Source organism: Phyllobates terribilis, unplaced genomic scaffold, assembly GCF_046119375.1.
Source record: "Phyllobates terribilis strain yellow unplaced genomic scaffold, ASM4611937v1 Scaffold_8__6_contigs__length_399053987, whole genome shotgun sequence".
In the NCBI taxonomy this organism is placed as follows: domain Eukaryota; kingdom Metazoa; phylum Chordata; class Amphibia; order Anura; family Dendrobatidae; genus Phyllobates; species Phyllobates terribilis.
Window position 1 is genome coordinate 191,628,596 of NW_027362768.1, and position 18,628 is coordinate 191,647,223.

Sequence of the window (18,628 nt, forward strand, 5' to 3'; positions counted from 1 at the left end):
AAGACGACTGACTCGGACGCTTCCGGAAGTAGACTCAGGAGCCAGGTTTTCTCTGCAGGCTTTATTGTGTGGCATAAAGCCCTGCAGCTCCAGCAAAATAAACACGGCCTTACTGTTAAAACAACAATACAAAAGATAAACGATAGCACAGTCCATAGGAGTGTGGGGTTCGCTCACACATATTGTAGCCCAGCCTTCAGCTCCTTCCTGAGCTATGGCTGTCCAGTCTGGAGACCTTGCATCTCCAAACACAACAACAGAAAAAAATAGTGACTGAGCATTTAAGCTTTCTCAACCACACCCTGAGGGGAGGTAGGGTGAATGACTTCCCACCCTCTTTGCCATTCACATAAAATCACACCCTTTAAGTGAATTAACCCTCAACATATAAAATGCTGGAGGAAAGTTTGTAGGTTTCAGCTCTCACAGGCTAGCAGCCGGAGTGACACATACCCCCCTTGCATATAACACCAGTGACTCTGTCACAGGATGTAGATGAGTACGGAGAAGCCCCTGGAGGTGGATGTGGGGGGTACATGCTTTTCTCCATATTAATGTCTATGGATGTAGATGAGGACAGAGAAGCTCTTGGAGGTGGATGTGGGGGGCACATACTTTTCTCCATATTAATGTCTATAGATGTAGATGAGGACAGAGAAGCTCCTGGAGGTGGATGTGGGGGGCACATACTTTCCTCCATATTAATGTCTATGGATGTAGATGAGGACAGAGAAGCCCCTGGAGGTGGATGTGGGGGGCACATACTTTCCTCCATATTAATGTCTCTGGATGAAGATAAGGACAGAGAAGCTCCTGGAGGTGGATGTGGAGGGGTCACATACTTTCCTCCATATTAATGTCTATTGATGTAGATGAGGACAGAGAAGCCCCCGGAGGTGGATGTGGGGGGGCACATACTTTTCTCCATATTAATGTCTATGGATGTAGATGAGGACAGAGAAGCTCCTGGAGGTGGATGAGGGGGGCACATACTTTTCTCCATATTAATGTCTATGGATGTGGATGAGGACAGAGAAGCCCCCGGAGGTGGATGTGGGGGGCACATACTTTTCTCCATATTAATGTGTATGGATGTAGATGAGGACAGAGAAGCCCCCGGAGGTGGATGTGGGGGGCACATACTTTTCTCCATATTAATGTCTATGGATGTAGATGAGGACAGAGAAGCCCCCGGAGGTGGAGGTGGGGGGCACATACTTTCCTCCATATTAATGTCTATGGATGTAGATGAGGTCAGAGAAGCCCCCGGAGGTGGATGTGGGGGGGCACATACTTTTCTCCATATTAATGTCTATGGATGTAGATGAGGACAGAGAAGCCCCCGGAGGTGGATGTGGGGGGGCACATACTTTTCTCCATATTAATGTCTATGGATGAAGATGAGAACAGAGAAGCCCCCGGAGGTGGATGTGGGGGGCACATACTTTCTCCATATTAATGTCTATGGATGTAGATGAGGACAGAGAAGCCCCCGGAGGTGGATGTGGGGGGCACATACTTTCTCTGTATTAATGTCTATGGATGTAGATGAGGACAGAGAAGCCCCCGGAAGTGGATGTGGGGGGCACATACTTTCTCCATATTAATGTCTATGGATGTAGATGAGGACAGAGAAGCCCCCGGAGGTGGATGTGGGGGGCACATACTTTTTTCCATATTAATGTCTATGGATGAAGATGAGGACAGAGAAGCTCCTGGAGGTGGATGTCGAGGGGGCAGATACTTTTCTCCATATTAATGTCTATGGATGAAGATGAGGACAGAGAAGCCCCTGGAGGTGGATGTCGAGGGGGAGATACTTTTCTCTATATAGTATAGATATATCACCTACATATAGTACAATTCATTGCACACAATACGATTCCTTGTGAAGCTATTCAAAACAACAACAAAAAGTTTTGAATTTCAGAATGTAAAGAGAAAAAAATTAAATAAAAATGTCCAGGTTCTCAAGTAGTTAAAAACAAATGACTTATTGATAAAATGTTTAAAAAGCTTGTAAATATTCTACCTTCTAATTCTTGCTTAGCATACAGGCTGAATATTCGTGCACTACTGATCTAACGTTGTGCTATGGAAAGGTCACTGTCATTTATAATAAAAACAAGGAAGATTAAAGGTCAGGCTTCAATAAAGTGATATCATGTTGCAGCTTTTACCAAAAGTCAAAGGATCATTTAATATACATGAATCACCAGTCAACAAATTAACCTGAGCTACCAAGGTTAGTGCTGGTACTAATAGAGGAGAACCATGGTCACCTTGATTTTAGATTTAGGTGGTAGCAATTAAGAAATCTGAGATACGTTCGTTCTTTATGGAAAGTCTCAGAAATGACCAATATTCACTCTGAGTCACTGAAGAGGGGAAATCCGCCTGAAGTGAATCTTCTGAAATAGACACTAAGTCTTTAAAGGGGTTGTCTGTCCCAGGTAATTTCATGTGATTATTAGTGATGAGCGAGCATATTCGCAAGTACTCGGTACTCGCCCGAGCATCTCAGTACTCGAGATGATCGGCGCTCGCCGAGTACTTGCGAGATGCTCGGGCGGATGCTCGGGTCCCCTCCCTGCATGTTTGGCGCTCTTTACAGAGCCAATGAACATGCAGGGATTGCCTGCCACTCACTGTAATGCCGCAGCCATGTTGGTTGTGGCATTACAGTGATTGGCTGGCCGCACAGCGTCAACAAGTCTATATCAGACCTGGCGCCGCCATGCTCGTCACAGTCTACTCCGGAATCAGACAGTGTAGGGAGAGCTGCATACACTAATGCTTGTGTATTAGGTAGTGTAGGGAGAAAACAAGTACATTACACATATCCATCTCAACAAACAGTTCTTCTGAGGACTAATCCATCTGCAGAGATATCAGGCAGGCAGTGTATATAGGCAGGCAGGCAAGGTATATAGCAGACTGCAGTGCATATAGCACAAGAGGCTCCATTCCAGTTCTGCCTTCTGCTGCTGTTAGATATTTTTATACAAAGGCCCAGGTCTCAGGGGCCAGGAATAATTTTTTTTGGATCCTAATGCTCATTATTTGCTTAAAAAGCAATCCAGAGAACATTCTGCGCCATTTGCTTGTTGGCACTGCAGAATACAGCCAGGTCCTTTCCATATTACAGCGCTAAAATCCAGCTATTTAAAAAGGTGGTTTGTCCGCCACATGGATCACATAAAATTGCGCTGAAAATATTGCCATTTCTGGCTTCCAGGAAAATTTTGTTGCGGTGTGTCAGTGAAGCAATTGACACAAGTTTGTTGCTCAAAATAATTACTTACAGGCCAGGCATTTAAAACTGTGGTTTGTCTGTCACACAGATCACACATAACTAAGCTCCAAATTCAGCCATTTGTAGTGAGCGTGGAAGATATTGTCCTCCATTTAAAAAGAGCAAGGCACGTGGCAAGACACGGGAAACTGGACGTGATGGTGATGGTGCATGCAGAGGCCGAGGCCGTGGGCAAGCTGAAATTGTGCCACAACAAACACCCACATCTTCTCGCCCGACCTTCCTCTCCCAATTCCTAGGGTACCGCAGCACACCACTATTGAACCCAGAGCAGTGTCAAAATGTTGTTGGTTGGATAGCGGAAAATGCTTCCAGTCACTTTGCCACCACCACCACCCTGTCTTCCACACGGTCAAGTCTCAGTAGCCATGAGTCTGGACCGCATATTCCTCACCCTGATCCTCCTTCCTCCCACCATGACGAGTGCCCAGATACAACTGATCCCACACTTGGACACTCTGAAGAGCTGTTCACTTTTCCATTTATAGATGCGGGCCTCTCGCACAGTCCACTTGAAGTGGGGCAAGAGGAGATTGCATGTAGCGATGCCCGAATATTTGAGCAGCCACGGTCACACGAAGGCAACGGTGGGAAAGTGTCTCAAGAGGTGGGCGATAATGAGACACAATTGCCAGAAAGTCAGGAGGAGGACTAGGGTGCGGAAGTGGAAAACGAGGTGGTGGATAATATAGTAACTGACCCAAGCTGGCAGGAGGACGTGCAGAGCAAGGACAGCAGCACACAGGGGGAGGGAGGCAGAGCACCCAAACAGGCAGGGAGAAGCAGTGTGGTGGCCACAGACAGAAGGCAGACAACCGTTCCCCATAACACCAACACAAAGCAAGTTGACAGTACAACTGTTAGGTCTTCCCGAGTCTGGTTATTTTTTAAAGACTCTGCCGATAACCCCAAAATGGCTATTTGCACCACCTGCCAGGCCAGCATCAGCAAGGGTACTAAAACTACCAGCCTGACCACCACCAGCATGATCAGGTAGATGGCAGCAAAGCACCCGACTTTGTGCGCCGAACCCCAGGGTACAGGAACAGTGTCTGCAGGTGGCACCACTGCTTCTTCCGCTGTTGTGCATGCAAACCAATCCCTGTCCATGGTGCATGCGAAAATGCCTCCTGCCCTGCACCTGTCATTGCACACTGTCAAGTAGCAGCATCAGGAAGCACGTCCTCATCCTTGTCTCAGTGCAGCGTTCAGTTGTCCATACCCCAGTCCTTGGAACACAAGCGCAAATATGCAGCCAACGTTCCACAGGCCACACTACTAAATTCTCACATTTCGTGACTGCTTGCGCTCGAAACGTTGCCTTTTAGGCTCGTGGAGACGGAAGCATTCCGCAACCTGATGACAGCGGCCGTCCCTCGGTACTTGGTCCCCAGCCGCCACTATTTTTCCCAGTGTGCCATCCCCGCATTACAGAAGCACGTGTCCCAAAACATTAGCCGTGCCCTCAACAACACAGTTACTGGGAAAGTCCACCTAACCACGGACACGTGGACAAGTGCTTGTGGGCAGGGACAGTACATCTCGCTAACGGCACATTGGGTTAACATAGTGGAAGCCGGGACCCAGTCAGACCTTGGGACTGAACATGTCCTCCCAACGCCAAGAATTATGGGCCCTAGGTCAATCAGGATTGCCCCCACAGAATACAGCTCAAGCACCTCAGCCTCCTCCTCCTCTTCAGTCTCCATCTCCAAAATTACCACATCAGTCACAAGCTGGAAGCATTGCAGCACTGTCTCGGCCAAGCGGCAACAGGCTGTGCTGAAGCTAATATGCTTAGGTGATGAACTGTACAATGCTGAAGAGTTGTGGACAGCTCTGAAAGAGCAGGGAGATCTGTGGCTCACACCGCTGAACCTACAGCCAGGCATGGTCATGTGTGACAATGGCTGGAACCTGGTGGCGGCTCTGAGGCGAGGCGAGCTCACACATGTACCATGCCTGGCCCATGTGCTTAACCTCGTGGTTTAGCGGTTTCTCAAATCCTACCCAGAGCTGCCGGATCTGCTTGTTTAAAGTACAATTCCTGTGTGCCCATTTTAGAAAGTCACCTACAGCTTCCGCAGCCCTTGCCATGTTTCAGCAGCGTTTGCAGCTTCTGGCTCACAGACAGGTGTGTGATGTCCCTACGAGTTGGAACTTTAACGGCAGATGTTGGGAAGGATTTGTGAGCAGAAGAGGGCAGTTGTTGAGTACCAGCATCAACAAGGCCGTCGGTATTCAGTTCAGACTCCACACATAAGACCTCTGGAGTGGACATGGATGTCAGACATATATGCCATCCTCCAAAACTTTGAGGACTCCATCAAGATGGTGAGCAGCGATGACGCCATAATTAACATCACCATCCCACTTCTCTGTCTTCTGAAACTCTCTCTGCTCACAATCAAAGAGGATGCATTGCAGGTGGAGCACGATGAGATGGAGCAAGGAACCATACAGGGTGATTACACACAGCCCAGCCTCATCTCATCCCAACGTGGATTGGGTGACAATGAGGAAGAGGAGGAGGAGGAGGAAGAACAGGAGCTAGTTTCATGCACTATAGACCGTACTACCTGCACAACTGTCATACCGTCTGTTCAGCGTGGATGGCCAGAGGACAGAGAGGAGGAGGAGGAGGAGGAGAGTATGGTCCCTCGTCCTCTTGGTGAGGACATGGAAGTCTTGCTTGTTAGCAGTCTAGCACTCATGGCTGAGTTTATGTTATGCTGCCTTTCCCATGACCCTCGCGTTCTCAAAATTTTGGGTGACAGTCAATACTGGTTGGTGACACTTCCAGACCCATGCTACAAGGAGAACTTTATATCTCTTATTCCTGAGGCGGATAGGTCTACAAAAATGGGGCAGTACCAGAAGGCCCTTGTTGCAGAACTATTAAAAAAAATTCTCATCTGAAAATGCTGGTGGCAGAGGTCACAGTTCGTTGGACAACCAAGGACTACAGGCGAGAGAGACACAACTCCAATCCAGCAGAGGCAGGGGAACACTGTCCAAGTTCTGGGAGAATTTTCGCAGCTCCTCCCATTGCACAGGCCCTGAGGCGCGGGGTACTCTCACAAGGAGTGCAAAGTTTGGGAAGATGCTGAGGGAGTGCCTTATAATCATTGGGTATCCAAGCTGGATACGGGGAATGAACTGGCTCTCTACGCCTTGGAGGTCCTGGCCTGCCCTGCTGCCAGTGTTTTATCAGAGCGAGTTTTTAGTGCCGCTGGTGGAATTATAACTGATAAGCGCATCCATCTGTCAACTGAAAATGCTGACAGGCTGACTCTTATAAAAATGAACAAGGGCTGGATTGGGCCAGACTTCTCAACACCACCGAATGATAGCAGCGTAACATAAACTCAAATCCAGTGTCTTTTCTTGGGAGGTGTATTCCCATGCACCTTTTCACACCCACACATGGGTATACGCTTCCTGATTTTGGCTATTTGCTCTTGTCCTCCTCCTTCTCCTCATCCTCCACCACCATATCACCAGGGTGACCGTGATCCAACACCCACATAATTTTTTTAAAGGGTGTTTATGATGCCCGTAAAAAAAAATTCTTATAAAGTATGTTCATGTATACCCCCCAGGGGTAAATGTTTGTCAGCCCATACACTTAGTGCATGGGCATTACAAGTATAGGAGGCTCGCTCCTTTCTAATGGGAAATTTTTTTTTATGAGGCCCTCCTCCACGTCTCTTCCAAAGGGCATTGGAGTGTGTCCCAATTTTTGGCAGCCCTTGCATTCACTGCATAGGCCAACACTATGGGAGACCCACTTCCTAACAATGGGAACATTTCTTTCAGGAGGCCCTCTACGTCTCTTCCAAGGGGCATTGGAGTGCCTCTCAATTTTTTTTTCAACCCTTACATTCACTGCATAGGCCAACAGTATGGGAGACGCATTTCCTAATAATTGGGAACATTGTTTTCAGGAGGGTCTCTGACCTCCACGTCTCTTCCAAGGGGCATTGGAGTGCCTCCAAATTTTTGGCAACCCTTGCATTCACTGCATAGGCAAACACAATGGGAGACCCACTTCCTAATAATGGGAACATTAGAGGCCCTCCTCTAAGTCTCTTCAATGGGGTATTGGGGTGCGTCTAAATTTTCAAAGGGGTATTGGGGTGCGTCCAAATTTTGGGCAGACCTGCCACTCACTGCATACGCAATAACAGTATAAGAGACCCACTCTTTAGTAATGGGAACAACAAAGCATAGCCGGCTGATGGCTCTCTAAGAATAGTGAGAGCCGACTGCTGGCGCTTTAAGAATAGTAAAGGCCGCCTGATAGCCCTATAAAAATAGGCTTTGTGATTTTCAGAGTCCCTCCTTCATAAATGAAACAGGATGTGTCTGATGATATCTCACACACCACATGGCCAGATAAGGTTGTAAAATGTTAAACTGACATTTCCCGGTGAATGCATTTGTCATGGTTGAAAGCAATGCAAAAGTGCAAAAACGCATCAAAAACGCTACTTGTGAACATAGCCTATGTTTTGGAGGAGTATTTTTGTTTTTGGTTATTTCTTTTGCCTTATATACAAGTCATTACTCTGCAAAGGATGTTCCTTAACATATTTTCCAGGAAAATCCATTTTGTTTTTGTTTTTGTATGTTTTGCTGTGGGTCCATAAAGGTGGCGTAATACCTCTGACAACATTGTTGACAGCAGTGACCTGGGAGTCAGAAATGCTTCCAGGGGTCTTCCCCATGCAGTTCCCATGCAATTTGAGCACTGTTCCCATTGATTTTGGCAATTTTTAGGCCCTCTGCAGACCGCCGGGGGGAGCCGCCCGAAAAATGCTCAAGTTTCCCATAGACTTACATTGGGCTTGTTGCTCGGGTCGAGCACCCGAGTATTCCAATGTGCTCGACCCGAGCATCGAGCACCCGAGCATTTTAGTGCTCGCCCATCACTAGTGATTATAAAAGAATAGTTACTTTTACAATTCTTCATCTGTTTTATTGCTAGAATTGTTTGCCTCCATAACCCATTTCTGCTCTCCTATATGATGATGTATGAACCATTGGGATGTCACCTTACATGAGCTGGCAGAGCGCCTACTATAGAAATGTCACTACTGCCAGTCACGTCTGTCTATAGATCTAATTTGTCTATTAATTATTTTCTGCCTAATTTCTATCTTTATTTTTCAATGCTAGGCCTCCTATTACTGTGAGCTGCCGGCGTGGCCTGAACCTGCTCCCATGCCTGCAGCCTCTCCAGACTTGTCTCCATCGAGCATATCAATGATATTATTGGCCAGTGATCAAACAGGAGCTGCCTGCAGCGTCTCTGGACTGTCTCCATCGGGCATGTCATTGGTCGGTGATTACACAGGAGATGCCTGCAGCGTCTCCGGACTTTTCTCCATCGACCACGTCAAGGGCATCATTGGTCAGTGGTCACACAGGAGCTGCCTGCAGCATTTCAGGATTTGTCTCCATCGAACATATCAGGGACGTCATTGATCGTTGAGTAAACAGGAGCTGCCGGCAGTGGATCTTGATGATTTTCACAAGTACATTCAGCAGTAGAACCTTCCTCAGATGACCATTAGAATCCTCAGAGACAGTAGGCAAGGCTGAAAGTGCCAGGATTTCTGTGCAGACGGAATAAATCCAGATGTGTTGAAGATTTTGTTTCTATTTTTTCATCATTTGCAGATTAGTGTAAAATCCCTGGAGGCGTGCTTGCATGGTGCACCACCTCCCACCATGCAAGACCGCAATCTTACCTGTCAGTCCATGCTGCACTCTTTGCTCCAGTACCTGCTCTGTCCATGTCTCTTGTCTGATTGCCTAGGGCGTCGGCGCGGCTTTCTGCTTGTTTCTTATAGTTGTGTGCACAGTCCTAATGCGTCCCCAGCCTATTGCTGTGAGTCACTGGATACTTAAACCACCTCCACCCAGTAGGAGGTGCCTGAGCAACACTTTCTCTCAGTTTGTCCTTTGCAACTGAATTTCCAGGTCCTGTCCTGTATCTAGTCTGTTCCGCCACCCTTGGGGCTGTATATCCAGGCTTGTTACCTCTGTTCTGCCACCCTGGGGGCTGTATACCCAGGCTCTTTTCTGTATCTTGTTTCAGTTCCTGTCTGAACAGTGTCCTAGCCTGTTTCTTGTTTGTTTCCATGTTTGTACCTTCTCTTTTCCTGCAGTGTCTGAACCTGCTCCTAACTCCAACTCGTTGTCTCTGTACTTCTGTTTGTGAGTTTTGTGTCCACTCGCTACTTCATTTTAAGTACCTTGTGTGTATCTGGTTCTGCTCGTTCTGCTTCCCTGCCTCCGTATTTACCTCCTGTGTTCTAGCTATCTTCCTGTATCTTCCAGTCTGTTCCATGTGAACAGAGCCCTGTCCTGTCTGCCTTCACCTTCTGCTCTGTTCTGCTCTGCTTGCTCACCGCTCCGGCGGTTCCGCTCTGCTCCGCTTGTTTACCGCACCTGCGGTTCCGCTCTGCTCTGCTTGTTTACCGCATCTGCGGTTCCACTCTGCTCTGCTTGTTTACCGCTCCGGCGGTTCCGCTTTGCTCCGCTTGTTTACCGTACCTGCGGTTCCGCTCTGCTCTGCTTGTTTACCAAACCTGCAGTTCCGCTCTGCTCTGCTTGTTTAGCACACCTGCTGTTCCCCTCTGCTCCGCTTGTTTACCGCACCTGTGGTTCTGCTCTGCTCTGCTTGTTTACCACACCTGCGGTTCCGCTCTGCTCTGCTTGTTTACTGCTCTGGCAGTTCCGCTCTGCTCCGCTTGTTTACTGCACCTGCAGTTCTGCTCTGCTTGTTTACCGCATCTGCGGTTCCACTCTCCTCTGCTTGTTTACCGCTCCGGCGGTTCCGCTTTGCTCCGCTTGTTTACCGCACCTGCGGTTCCGCTCTGCTCTGCTTGTTTACCACACCTGCAGTTCCACTCTGCTCTGCTTGTTTACCACACCTGCAGTTCCGCTCTGCTCCGCTTGTTTACCACACCTACAGTTCCGCTCTGCTCTGCTTGTTTACCACACCTGCAGTTCCGCTCTGCTCTGCTTGTTTACCGCACCTGCGGTTCCGCTCTGCTCTGCTTGTTTACTGCTCTGGCAGTTCCGCTCTGCTCCGCTTGTTTATCGCACCTGCGGTTCTGCTCTGCTCTGCTTGTTTACCGCACCTGCGGTTCCACTCTGCTCTGCTTGTTTACCGCACCTGCGGTTCCGCTCTGCCCCGCTTGTTTACCGCACCTGCGGTTCCACTCTGCTCTGCTTGTTTACCGCACCTGCGGTTCCACTCTGCTCTGCTTGTTTACCGCACCAGCGGTTCCGCTCTGCTTGTTCACCGCTCCGGCGGTTTTGCTCCGCTCTGCTTGTTCACCGCACCTGCGGTTTTGCTCCGCTCTGCTTGTTCACCGCACCTGCGGTTTTGCTCCGCCCTGCTTGTTCACCGCACCTGCGGTTTTGCTCCGCTTTGCTTGTTCACCGCTCCCGCGGTTTTGCTCTTCTCTGCTAGTCCACCGCACCTGCGGCTCTGTTCCTGTATGCCAGTCTGTACTGGTCCCTATCCAGCCTGCATTCATACCTGCCAGTATCTGCCTGTCTGCATTCCAGCCGTGCCTGTCAGCACCCGCCTGCCTTCATACCAGCCGTGCCTGCTAGTACCCAGCTGCCTTCATACCGGCCGTGCCTGCCAGTGCCTACCTGTCTGCATACCAGCTAACCTGCCTGTTCCTGCATTCCCCGGTGTGGGTCAACAGCTGTGACCGGGGTCTGACCTGGAGTAGCACCTGGTCCCTCTGCTCGGTTCCTCCCTGGTTCACAGAGTCGACTGAGCCGCCGTGCGACCTTGGTCGGATCGGGTTGATACTTAGTTACGCCCCTCCAGGCACTCCTCGGTTCATGGTACAGTGGGATCACTAATCACGCTCACGCCACTCAGTCCGGGCATGAGCGTAACAATTAGTAACATGTCTCCATCCTGGGATTTCCATCATTCCATGACTTTTCCTTCTTTGTGTTGCAATTTCAATGTAGAGGTATATAATAAGGCTTGGCAATTCCTTTTATAGGGAACCTGACAGCTGATACATGGAGCCCGAACCACGAGCGGCATGAATCAGGCACTGGTTGTATATCAGACCACTATATTTGACTCTGAAATGAAAACAAACAAACAAAAAAAAAACTTTTAAAACCACAGGGGACTCTATTAATATACTCTAAACCCACTAGTTGGAAAGGCCAATCCCCAACAACTTCTCTCCGCCTGCTATCCTTGATTGACCGGTCTCTCCCTGTATGCATGTATAGGGATAGACCTGTCACTCCAGGGCAGTGACCTGGAAAAAGCTGCCAGGGATCGGTCTGTCCAGCTAGTCTACAACACAGCTTTGGTCCCTGGTGGCTCATAAATTGTTTTTCTCTGAAACACAGCAGTGTATCAGAGTTAAATATACCTGGCTGATATTATACAGCTAATGTCTGATACTTAGCTGATACAAGTTGCCCCATCCACAATCGGCATCATGTTCCCTTTAAAGACACAATATTACCCCTCTGGAATCATTGTTGTCCCTTCTTCCTTTGTACTTTGTGTATTAATCTATAAACCACATACTGTTATATTTTTTTAATTCTTGGTGCATAAAAAAACTAAAAGTAAACTCAGTGTCAACAAATAAGATGTTGACATTCTGCATTGTGGCAACGGATTGTTACTTTCCTGATCCTCCAGACGTTACTTTGTTTTTGATTGCATTTGATCCAAATCTTTGTGCTTCCATTTATTTAGTGACGCAAATAAAAGTATCACTTGAAAGTAAAAAAAAAAAAAAAAAAAACCTGAAACTTTAAAATACTCTTCCATGCCCACCCATCCCTGTGCACATATTAGTATTTGCCAAACAAAAGTTTGTGTTAATGGACCGTTCATTAAAGCCCCTTTACATCTTTGAGAGCCTCGATCTTGTCACTATACAAATATCCATCGTATGATTGTTCTACTTGTGCGAATGTCACGTAATGACGGAATTTAACAAATATTCCTCACGAGTGCACCTGCCGAATGCTGACAGGGGAGTTACATGTATTGTTCTGTATTAAAAGGTAAACACTGTTGATGTATATGAATCAATATCTGCCAAAAAAGACAAATGGATGTCTGTGCATAATCTCTGACATTGTAAAGCACAGAATGGGTGCAAATACCACAAAGAGGTCGTCTGGGCTTTTTTAAAAAAAAATAGGCTAATAGCAAAAAAATGTGTTAAAGAGAAATCTCCATTCTCCTTAAGGAAAGCTGGGTAGGATGGAGTCTTGTTGGCAATGCTCCATGGGAGAAAAGTATGCAGATGAGCTTTCTTACATAGGGGAAAAAAATCTTACAAAGGGAAAAAAAATCTTACAAGTGCTACTTGGGAGTGTCAGTTACTTATAGGGTGCTGACTAGATATGAGAGATTTTTTTTGCAATTCAAATTCACCAGGTTCCACAAATTTTCCCCAAAATTAGATTAGTGGTGAATTGAAAGTGCTCAAATTGCCACGAAAACAAGCATGTAACACTCGGAGGTCTCCTAGGACTGTTTCAAACTAATGTTAAGATCTTTAATGCAGGCTGAGCCTTCAGTACCCCATACACGTTGAAAGATCGGCTCAATGTGGTTTTGACCAATCGTTTGGCCAACAGCCATCTCGGACAGCTCTAACACAGGAGTGCTCGGTCAGCCGAGCGCTCCTATGTTCTCTATGAGAAAGTCACAGACATCCCTGCTTGCGGCTATTCTCCGGGAGAACAAAGTGATTGGCAGTCCAACATTGGACGTGCCTGATGGACATCTCCCCCGGGAACCAATAAGCTATCAACCCCATATATATTAAAGTGTTGACCGAACTCATTGATATCGGCAGGTACAGCCGACCTTAGACTGTGTATGAGGGGCTTAGTAACGTCAAAATGACCTTAATATTTATATGGCTATGGGTAAACAGGTGGTAGCTGTTCTTCACTGTTGTGCTGTTACACACTATCTATAATGTTTATTCAGTGTATCATGGCTTTCTTTCCCTATCTCCCTGGCTGAGCCGTGATGTCCTTTCCCTATCCAGATTCTCCACAAAATGACTGCTGCGTTCTCTGCCATGGCTTTTATACAGGATATAATAGTCCTTCCTGATTGGCTGTGCTTTTTCATGGGGTAGATTCAAGACATTTTTGGGAAACTCACTCAGACACTCCCAAGTTCATGTGAACCTTATCTGGCTGATGCAATCTTCTGCAATGTGTAAATAGTAGTGGGCATGTTTTTTTGTTGTTTTTTGCTATTTGTGCAAATTGTATAGCAATTTATTTGAATTTTCTGCGTCCAGCGAATTTACAAAAATTTGTCATATATTTCACATAGAATCAATTTGCTCATCTCTAGTGGTTACATCTTCTAGTTGTAACTTGAAAAATAGTTTCCTTTCACGCTTTAGGAGATTTTATTTTCATATTTTTCTCCCATGGAGTATCGCTAATGAATAACTCCAAACCCAACCAAGTGTTTAAAGTGCGTCACACTCTTCTTTACACTGATGAGGGGACCGCACCCTGAAACAATTGTAGATGAGTTTCTGGGTTGGCATTAATGCTTGCTTATTTTGCAAGCCTCGATATAGGGTCTAAAGGTACACGGTTCTGCTTCTACTAGTTGGCACTTGCAAGTTTGTTTTCTTCCATCCTACGACAGTTAATTTGCTCCTGCGGTGTCTCCTCAAACTTTGCCTCCTTTTTCTTCATAGATAATATCATGCATACCTCCAAACATTTGAAGAAGAGAAAGAGGGACAGATCATGCGGCGCGCTATGCACACCGCACCAAATTTTCACCACGCCCATTTACCATTTTTCTCTACTGGCAGGAGGAGTTGTCAGAGGGGCACTGGTAATGAGGGGCATTCAGCAGACAGCCCTCATCCCCATTCCTGGTATGCATGCCCCCCTCAGACCCAATCCTGGTATGCATGGCCCCCTCGGGCCCCTGGTGTGCTCCACCACCGCAACCCACCCTACCACCCTCCACAGCAGTGAGAACAGCTGAGCCGTGCCGGGATGCGGGACTGAGCCCTCAAAGTGAGACAGTCCCGCGGAAACCGGGATGTTTGGGAGCTATGTATCATGTACACCCACATGATCGCCGCAGCTAATAATTGGCCTCAGCAATCTTTTGTGTGACATGCAAGCATCTCTGCCTAGGCCTGTGTTTGACTGCAGAGGTTTTGGATAAGAAGTATCTCATCGCTGCAGCAAGTAAGATCAGGCTGGGACGGACTACCAGAACATCGATACAAAGTGACTGATGTTTGTTTTAATATTATAAACTCCAGATTGTGGGTGAGGGTCTCTGTTACAGATTTTCAGTTTCTAGTTCTGTCTCTTATGGCTGAGATGTGATATTTTTGAGAATTTATTTAGGCGTTCTCTCAGATGACCATACTGAATCATGATGATTTGAAATCATCATGAATTTCACTAACCGTTCAGATTCACCATAATCCAAATTTTTCATGATTTGATTTGCACAAATCCAGCAAAATGGTCACCGGCTGACTGTCATTTTTCTTATTTTTTTTTGCAAGGGTATAGGTTAAAAAATAATGAAAGTTCATATGGACCTGTCTTGCGTCCACCCTTCCTACCGTCATAGCTCCCTGATTGGTTCTGCGCTTGCTTCCTCCGGTCTCTCTTTGCTCTTCGGATCTTTCAGCACTAGGCTTCTCTCAGTCACATGGGGCCAATGACGTCAGTGACATGCATTGTGCCTTACTTGTCTGACTGTGGTGGTGTGCGAATTACCAATGTTACCGAATGAAGCCAAGTGCCAGAGTGAAGAGTGACCGTGTGGAACAAGTGGAGGACCCAGCGGGTAGCTGTGGCAAAAAGACAGGTGACCGGATGAGCCCAGGACAGATGAGTATAAGCTTTTAGTATTTTCAGAGCACTATATATGTCTTTTTGTCTGAAGTTAAATTTGGATGAATTCTTTTAAGCCAGCATTGAATTTGCTGGCTGATTCGAGCAAATTTGTCTTAAACAAATATCAGAAAATTCTCTATGAATTATATTTTTGCTTTAAAAACATAAATTATATTATTCACATGCAATAAGTGGTAAAGTTGTTTAGTGCATGTGAAAAGAAAAGAAAACTTTAGACTTTAGGTTTACTCGCATGATCAATTAATACAGAAAATCTCAGGAATAAATACAAGTTATTTCTTCTTTTAATATCAGATATCAAATATTGAAGCATGTCCCTGGTTGTCATGGAAAAGAATAGCATAATTATGGAGAAAATGAGACTTACTGCTGAGGGTCCCAGGTGGGAGTCCATGGAATATACAGAAATAATGTCCCATATGTTTTATTAAAACCATTTGGTGAAATTTTTTACATAAATCTCTCACTTTTTTCTTTCACAGAAGTTGCACTTGGTGACATTTAAGAAATCGTAAAGCAAAAAGTAAAAGAACACTATGAAAGAAAATAGGAAACAAAAATACTAACATGGTTTCCTTATCTCCCCAGCGGTGCAGCTTTTGGAGGCGCAGAAGTAGCATTTGCATCTGGGTCCTGATGCTTAAAGGCATTTATGGCAGAGATATTTTGAACAGGGACCTATGAAGACCCAGATGCAGCCCTAATGTGGGCACCTTACCGGAGCAATGCTAGCGGGCAAGCATACACAGCATACAGAGTGAGATGTGTATATATATCATACATGGAACATATGGCTTCAGGCAAATGTCAAGTTGACTGTAGATTTATGTAGAATATATTAAGACATGTCTCCCCAGACATAGAGATACAACTTCATCACCCAGGTCCCTACTGCTTCGTTTCATGCAGAGCGAGGATCTGTTTTTTTTTATTCACTTAGATTTCTTATAATGTTTTTTTCTATATTCCACTGAGTCTAAAAAATATGGAAAATGCATTACATTATGCTACCATTCTGAGACTGGATTGATGATTATTTTCTCGAACCCCTTCTGTCCAGAAAACTTCCAAATTTAGATTCAATTCTCAAGCTGCAAAATTAGTAAATTGTATCCCTTCCCAAAAAAAGAAAAAAAAATCTTAATTTTCATTTGAATAGTTTGATTTTTGAAATGCAAAAAAGGGCTTTACGAGGTTTATGCACTTAGGACCCGTGCTTAGATATACTTTGTAGAGAAACCGGAAAAAATACACCAAACAAATTGGCAACAGGGGTATACAATATTGAATAAACCTAACACAGAAGAACATATACCCAATAAAAGTTAACTTTTAATGATTACCCTTAAAAGTGTACTCAATAGTACAAATAGGACAAAACATAACTACACATATCAATAAAAGCACCATACAAGGGAGGGATAATAGGGTGGTAGGTAGTGCAAACAGACTTGCCTTAAGCAGCCCTAATGGAGTAACTCTCCCTACCTAACAGCGGAGTGTTTTCACCCTAATAGTGCAGATTGGTGTCCCCGCTCCTCGGAGGCTGTCCCTTACTTATCCCTAGTTATCCCTAAACACACACACAAACAATAAACATATTGACCAGCAGCATATACTAGTCATGCCATAATTGACATGCTAGTCATCAAAAAATCACACAACATTTATGTCAGTGGGGAAAATAATAAATACACAGAGGAATAGATCCCATAAATAAATTGCCAGCAAATTAGGACCACACCCCCCCTAATTTTTTTGCTCATATAAGTAGATAAATAAGAGCAACAATCACCCACTTGCACAAATAAGTACCATTAAATGAAAAAAATACTGGTCAAAACACCAAAAAGGAGAAATGGACTTATCTGATCTCTAGCAAAAAATTAATTGACCATACGGGTCACAAATCGAAATAAGCTAAATCCGTTCAACGTCTCAGACAATAGTTCATACAAAACAATGACGTGCAAGAACATAATAATGTAAACATATAAAGTTTATTATAATCCAAAGTTAAAATTTCACAGATAGATGAAAATATATTGGCGCAGATACAAAAGCAGTGGGCAAAAAAACTAAGTACTCAGGGCTACACTCCAACATATAGTATTAATTGGTAGTAGAAAGTCACTCAAATAGGACACAAATAAATCCAACACATGATATGGAATAATATATAAGAAGTTGCTAGAATGGGACATATATAGATATGAACATGTGTAACATGTATCATAGCCCGATTAGTGGTATATAAACCATAAAACAGGCTCAAATGAGCCACTAAAGTGCACAGTGCATGGCTAAATACAAAAAGAATTGAGTCACCATTGAGCAGCACGCTTAAATATAAGAGCAAGACTTACATGTGTATATAGCAGGAATGTATGCCCGGGTACTGTCACCCCTACGCGCGTTTCGGCGCTGTGCCTTCTTCTGGGGGTTTTCATATCTATATATGTCCCATTCTAGCAACTTCTTATATATTATTCCATATCATGTGTTGGATTTATTTGTGTCCTATTTGAGTGACTTTCTACTACTAATTAATACTATATGTTGGAGTGTAGCCCTGAGTACTTAGTTTTTTTGCCCACTGCTTTTGTATCTGCGCCAATATATTTTCATCTATCTGTGAACTTTTAACTTTGGATTATAATAAACTTTATATGTTTACATTATTATGTTCATGCACGTCATTGTTTTATCTGATCTCTAGTTCATCTGAGGTCCCGGTAAATGCCTTGAACGATGTTTCTTTCAGACCCCTCAATAGGTAACTGTCCAGTCCCAATCCACAAAGGTTCCACAATACTTCAAAGTATGGTTCCAAACACACCAGGCATCTGCTTTTTCAATCCCTCAAGGTGGTATATAGCCATCAGCAGAGAACAAAAAGTCCCTTCAAAACTGGTCCCAACGCGTTTCACCCCCTCCTCGATACAGGGCTCATCAGGGGACAGGAAAGTGTCAGAGGAGAGAGACCATAATAGGTGCACCAAAGATAAGTGCTTCCATACCGGAGTCTAGCTAGCTTTTGACTGTTACGGGTCCGGGTGGTGGAACCTCTGTGCTGTGGTGCAAGGAGGGACCCAGAGGGGCGTAACTAAGTATCAACCAGGACCGACCCTGGTCGGACGGCGGCAAACGACAACGTAACCACGGAGGGACCGAGCAGAGGGACCAGGTGCTACTCTGGGGACGACCTTGTAAGAGAGCAGGTGGCTCCCACAGGTCAGACAGCAGGGACTGACCGGTATAGTGGATGGACACAACAGGTAGGCAGCAGTCTCTGGGTTAGCTGGCGGGTGGTCACGCTACATGACGGAAGAAGTCTCTTGGCAAGCGGGTAGGTGGTCA